Below are 6750 nucleotides of genomic sequence, written 5' to 3'. Positions count from 1 at the left end.
ATAACAATGGCTCTCAAAGTGATCCATTCAAAGTGGGATCAGGTGTCAAACAGGGATGTGTAATTGCTCCAACCTTATTTGCTATTGATTCTAGACCTTGTTGAGGGGAAACTTCCCACTAGCGTGGAAATCACATATCGAACAGATGGAAAGCTTTTTAATCTCAGTAGGCTGAAAGCAAAAAGTAAGGTAACGTCAACCTCTGTCATAGAACTTCAATATGCCGATGATAATGTAGTCTCCGCACATTCAGAGAAAGATGTTCAAACTATTCTAAATGTCTTTGCAGAAGCATATGAGAAGCTTGGCCTCTCACTTAAGATCAAAAAAATGAAAGTGCTTCATCAGCAAGTGCGAACCAATCCCTCCATAGCACCATCAATCCAGCTTAATGGTGCGACGCTGGAGAATGTCGACCACTTTTCCTATCTTGGCAGCCATCTCTCTGTAAAAGCTGACATCGATGCTGAAATTCAGCATCATCTGAGCTCTGCGAGTGTCGCATTCTCCCGAATGAAGCACAGAGTGTTCGAGGATCGGGATATTCTCAGGGAGACCAAAATGCTTATTTACAAAGCCATTCTACTACTAACCTTACTGTACGCCTGTGAAACATGGACCATCTATAAACACCACTCCCAACTTCTTGAAAGATTCCACCAACGCTGCTTCTGGAAAATTCTGCAAATTACTTGGGAAGTTAGGCGGACTAATGTTAGCGTATTGGAAGAAGCAAAGACCACCAGCGTTGAAATAATGATCCTCCAACATCAACTTCGCTGGACTGGCCATGTTGCCATGGTGTCTCTAAGCCTACTGCACCTGGTATTCCCAGGCAGTCTCCCATCCAAGTACTAACCAGGCTTGACCCTGCTTAGCTTCTGAGGTCAGACGAGATTGGGTGTGTAGTATGGCCATAGGGTAGTATGGCCATAGGCAAACTCTGTATTAAAAGAACATAAAATAAGAGTGAGGGGAAAACAGTCTCACAACTAAAAATGCTTTGGATTTTAAACAGTCAAGGAAAATAAAAAGATCTCTGTATTATGGCTGGTGATGATTTCTACGATGCTGGCTGAGGCTGGTGAGCGTTCTAGTCCAACATATGGAGGATTGGCTACCTATGAGGTAGGTGATCCTACAAGTACCTGGGTCAGAAGCTATGAAGAACATTAAAGGTCAGCATTTCATTTTGTGCACAAGAACTAGTGAAGCTGACATCACAATTTGTTTTAGCTGCTAGAAAATTAAGAGCGAGGGATTAAAAAAAACTAGTGAGGTGAGTGGGATGTGCTCTTGTTCTATCATAGCTGTAATACCTATGTAATACAGGGAGGGTCATTGTGCCTTTTGTCCTGGAGAGGGTTTTATTTTACCTTTGCTGTGGTTGTTACTTATTTAATGATTTACTATATGTTGTTTGATGAAATATACTTGAAGTATGTTAAATTGACCTGTATTTTTATATGGTTTTTTTTTTGGTGTATTTTGTATTTTTATATGTACTAAATTATGGCAGTGTGGTGTAGTGGTTAAGGTGTTGGACTACGACCTGGGAGACCAGGGTTCGAATCTCCACACAGCCATGAAGCTGACTGGGTGACCTTGGGCCAGTCACTGCCTCTCAGCCTCAGAGGGAGGCAATGATAAACCACCTCTGAATACCACTGACCATGAAACCCCTATTCATAGGGTCGCCCATAAGTCGGAATCGACTTGAAGGCAGTCCATTTCATTTTTTCAAATTGTGTTAGCCTATGGTTCTGAGCAATAAAGATTCTCTCCTTATTTTCTCTATTCCCATACCCCTAGTCCACATCATTGGCTATCATTGGCAAGGAGCAAGGGAAAAAAGAGTACATTGTAATGTCAAGACATGAAAAAGATGTATGAGTTCAGGGACAACCAATATGTTGTTGGTCTCCAACTCTAAGGGAAGAGTTTAAGGGAAGGGCTGTTGCACAGTGGTAAAGCATCTGCTTTGCATGCAGAAGGCCCGAGGTTCAATCCCCAGCATTTCCAGATAAGGCCGGGAGAGACCCCTGTATGAAATCTTGGAGAGACACTGTGAGCTACTGCAGATAATACTGAGCTAGATGAACCAATGGTCTGACTCAGGGTAAGGCAACTTCCTATGTTCCTATCTCCCATCAGCCTAGCCAGCATACTCAAAGGTCATCTATGAAGGGAACTGCAGTCTACCATCATCTGGGGGGACTCCCTGTCCGAAATCTTGGAGACCGACTGTCAGTCAGTGGAGACAATACTGAGCTAGATGGACCAATGGACTCACATTGCCTTGCTATCGCAGTGCATTTCATGTATCCTTGTCCACTGGATCTAACAAGTGGGGACCAGTGGTGGGTGACTTTTGTCCCTTTTTTAAATCCATCTAGGCTTCTTAGATAATTTTCAAAGAAAGTTTGGAAAGTTTGTTTAGTCCTCACTCTGTCAACTCAGGCCTTATTGTATTTATTTGTTTATTTAAAATATTTCCGTCCCACCCTTCTACCACATAGGGCACTCAGGGTGGCTTACAAAAATAAAATCAGACATGTACATAATAAAATTGTAAGCAGTAAAATCACAAAAACATTAAAATAAATTAAAATACATAAAATACAATTAAAATACATAAAATACAATATGTATATATATATACACACACACATATACATATATATAGGGATTGGAACTAAAGGGACTACAAAGGTAAAATTTGATGTAGAAGACATAAAATCAGTGTCAGGCTCTACCTTCAGTCCCTCCCTTATACCTTGCTATAATTCCCATTCTATCGTTGTAGCTGTAGATGGGAGCAAGAGTGCAAGCAAGAGCAGGCAACATCAGCCTTGAGTCTAATCCCAGCTTCTTAATAGTGGGACTTGAAGGTGGTTTGCCTTATCAAGCTTTCTGTCAGTGTGGAGTGCACTCAGGTAGAAGCAACAGTCAGAATGTCTCAAGTGGGGATGGGCAAGGCATTTGGTTCAGTTTGCATTTTAATGCAAAACTACCTAATTTACAGTTCCTGAAACAATACACAAACTGCAATGCAGCTGTCCTTCAAAGTGTGCAAAGAACACCTACTCAATATGTATGCCGGTGACATTTCTGTGATGATGGAAGACCAAACTAATGTTATTTCGGCTCTAAAACCAGAGTTTGAGAAATATGAGAAAGTAGAAGCTTTAAAAATAAATGTTGATAAATCCATAATCATGTTTTTATATGTAGGCCCTAAACAACAACTATAGCTTAGCTGAAAGGTTGGGTTACCGATTTGTCCAAATGCATTTAAATATTTAGGAGTATATATTCCCAAAACTTGGGAGAAATTGCATACTTTCAATGGTAAGCCTTTAATGGAGGCAATCCAAAGAGATACGAAGAGAATCCTGCTGATGTTGCACTCAAAGTTGCAGTGGTGGCCTTTGTGGCCACTTTATTTATTTTATTATTTATTTATTATTTGATTTATATCCCGCCCTTCCTCCCAGCAGGAGCCCAGGACGGCCTCACATCTGGCCTCATGCACGCATGCGCATGTTGTGGCAGCACTGTGGAGGTAGCAGGCTGGATGCTGGCCTATTTAAGCTCACCCCACCTTTCTTTCAGCCTTTGCATTTTTTGCAGCACCCACCCTCCCACTGTTTAGTCAATACAGGCTGGTTGCCTTTTTGGGGCTGAGTAGGATTTTTTTGTCTGTCAGCTGATTGGCCTCACTGGCTGTTTTTTCACCTACTCTGCATGGGTTTCATGGCAACAGCTGCTTCCTCTGATTTATTCTTATAATTTAATTGTCGATTTTTGTTGTGTATGTGGTCCTTCCCCTGACCCAGGTTTCTTTGTAAATTATGAAGAGGAGGAGGAGGAGGAGGAGGAGCTATGATTTTGCTTCAGAGTTAGAAAATCAGATGTTTTAATTTAAAGAATATATCTGTATCTACATCTATATCTATAATTGTATTGTGCCCACAAACCATGAGTTAAGTGATTGGTGGCAGTATCTATCATTTCCTTCCTTTTTATTTTGATGCTTTGATAGTTTGCTTTTGCATTGTTTTTTCTTTGCCCTTTCCCAGATTTTGTGATGCAGTTTTCCAAGCAAATGTGTACACAATGCATATATTAGGGGAATGTGTTGCCCTCAGGTCAATTCCGACTTATAGCGACCCTATGAATAGGGTTTTCATGAGGCTGAGAGGCAGTGACTGGCCCAAGGTCACCCAGTGAGCTTCATGGCTATGTGGGGATTCAAACCCTGGTCTCCCAGGTGGTAGTCCAACATCTTAACCACTACACCACTCTGGGAAGAGTGCATAAAAATGCAAACATGTTTGAAAACAACATACTAAAATGTATTATGTTAGGAAAAATGGATTGCAACAGATGTGTATGTTGGGCAAAATTACATACAAAAAATGTGTGTAGTACAAGAAATGTGCATTAAAATGTGGAAATGTGGCAAATTGAACTAATGATGGGAAATTGGGCTGTGTGCTGAATTTGGCCAAAACTGAATCAGGGGAAAACTGGGCTTGGGCTAGTTGGATCAAGACAGTCCTGGCTTGCCCTGGATCGTACCGCCCAAAGCTATCTGGGGCTGTCAGCTGGTGGGGCATTGGATAGGAAGGCCACAGACCTCAGCAGGATATTCTTTCACAAGTGCCTTCCCTGCAAGGGAGGTGCTTGTAAAGCAGCAACCTGCAGGATTGAATCCTCCACTCACCAGCTTGCTGGCTGCAGGGTGCTCCTTCACAAGCATGCTTCCTGCAGGGAATGTGTTAAGGAAGCAGGGCCCAGCAGGATTGGATCCTCCTGCTCTCTCTGTGTATGGGGAGAGATTCTGCATCTCCTTTCTCCCTGCTTCTTCTCAACTGTTTAAAAAATCCCTCTGGGCTGCTTTGGTGGAAAGGGTGAGATATGGATAAATAAATAAATATGGTCGGGAGGGAGGAAGCTCCTCCCCCACCTCCTCCTGATTGTATGTTTAATTAGGGTTTTTTAAAGCCTTACTGAAAGATCTGTCCCTCCTCCCCAATTGGTTATGGGCTGAATCCAGGTTGGGTGCTTTCTGGGTTCGGTAGGGGGTGATCAAGCGGGGCCGTGCATAGTCCTAATGGAAAACATGAGACAGAGTCATCCATCCCTACTTCTAAGCACAGACACAATTCCTAGATAATTAAGCAAACCTTCCCAAGCAGCCTGCAATGTTAGCAAGGAGGGTATTTCTCTCTCCCCCACGCACACACCCAGACACACACATTTACTCAAAACACACAGAGAGCTGTTTCGCAGCCTTTACCCCTGCTTAGCCATCCCTCAGGAGCCTTCTGCCACAAACACAATTACCTCAGCTCCGTGTTGAAGCAGTGAATGCCACCTTTGGTGTGCTCAGGTGATGGTTAGGAGCCCTCAGATGTCAAAAGATAATTTGTTGTGTGGCTTTCAAATGCTCCTTTGCAGCTGTCAGATTTCCAGCTTTCAAGAATATTTATGGTCTGAACTCTTGATGGGAAAGGTTTTGCTAGAGCAGCTGCAATGGACTTTGTGGGGAAGTGGTCTATCTCACTCTCTTCATGTTGCTTGTAAACTGTGCCTAATGTTAATTATCTTCTATATGTCAAGCCTGTGAAATTAGAACAGATCTTTGGGCCTCACAACAAGATGTAAATATAAATGTATTGCCTTCAAGTCGATTCTGACTTATGGCGACCCTATGAATAGAGTTTTCATGAGGCTGAGAGGCAGTGACTGGCCCAAGATCACCCAGTAAGCTTCATGGCTATGTGGGGATTCAAACCCTGGTCTCCCAGGTCATAGTCCAACACCTTAACCACTACACCACACTTGTATGACAACAAGTCAGTCATATATTAGACTAGGAATCTGCAACTTGAGGACATATCTTGTCATGAACTCAGATCTGGGCTCCTTGGAGGCAGAGTCCTCTGATAACTACAGCTCCAAAGAGAAGTTAGTTGCACATTCTGGTCCACCTTGAACTTGGCCCAGTAGCTAATGGGCAGCCAGTGGGTCTCCCTGTACAGTTGTCAAGTTCTTAATGTCTGCAGTGAACCTCCTTCCATTTCCCTCCTTGCTGCTGCAGATACTCCCTCCTCCCATTTCAGAATATCTATTGAGGCCACTTGCCCACTTCAGCCAGCCACACAACAGCACTTTGCTTTTCAGATCATGTTCTGGTGAGCTACAAGGGAAGAAAGCTGTGCTGAGCTGTGTGTGGGGAGGGGGGCAAGGTAGATGTCAGCAGAGAGGAAAAAGCAAAAGGCAGACAGCTGGGGATAGAGGATTATGAAAGAAGGCAAGACAAAGGACAGTGTGGCAATGGGAAAGGACTGAGAAAGTGCAAGGAGGATGCAAAGATAAGGAGGCAAGTGAGAAGAGAGGAAAACAAAGGGAAGAGAAGTGACAGAGGACAGGAAATGCAAGAAGGTAGGGAGAGAAAAAGGCACCAGCAGGTGAGAGAAAGAAAGGAGGTGGCAAAATTAATAGAATGCCAGAGGAGATACAGAAGACAAGAGAGAGTTGAATCCTTTTGGATGTCATACGTGCTTTTTTGTAGAGAAAACTGAAATGTAATAGTTATTATGTTTCCAACTGTTGCACCATTTTTGAGAAAGATCAAACAGTATATTTTGCTTCTATCAAAGGAAGTGTTATACAACATATAGAACAATTAATTGAATGATTCAGTGTCTATTTTCCCCACACTTTACATGAGGGTATACA

The 6750-nt window shown here is 42.7% G+C and overlaps 1 pseudogene; it reads right to left on the bottom strand.

The window, feature by feature from the left end:
• Positions 1-810: 810 nt before the first annotated feature.
• Positions 811-938, bottom strand: LOC133370110 (5S ribosomal RNA; annotated as a pseudogene).
• Between the last annotated feature and the right edge of the window lie 5812 nt (positions 939-6750).

Source organism: Rhineura floridana, chromosome 14, assembly GCF_030035675.1.
Source record: "Rhineura floridana isolate rRhiFlo1 chromosome 14, rRhiFlo1.hap2, whole genome shotgun sequence".
Taxonomy (NCBI): Eukaryota; Metazoa; Chordata; class Lepidosauria; order Squamata; family Rhineuridae; genus Rhineura; species Rhineura floridana.
This window is presented reverse-complemented; position numbering and strand designations above follow the sequence as displayed.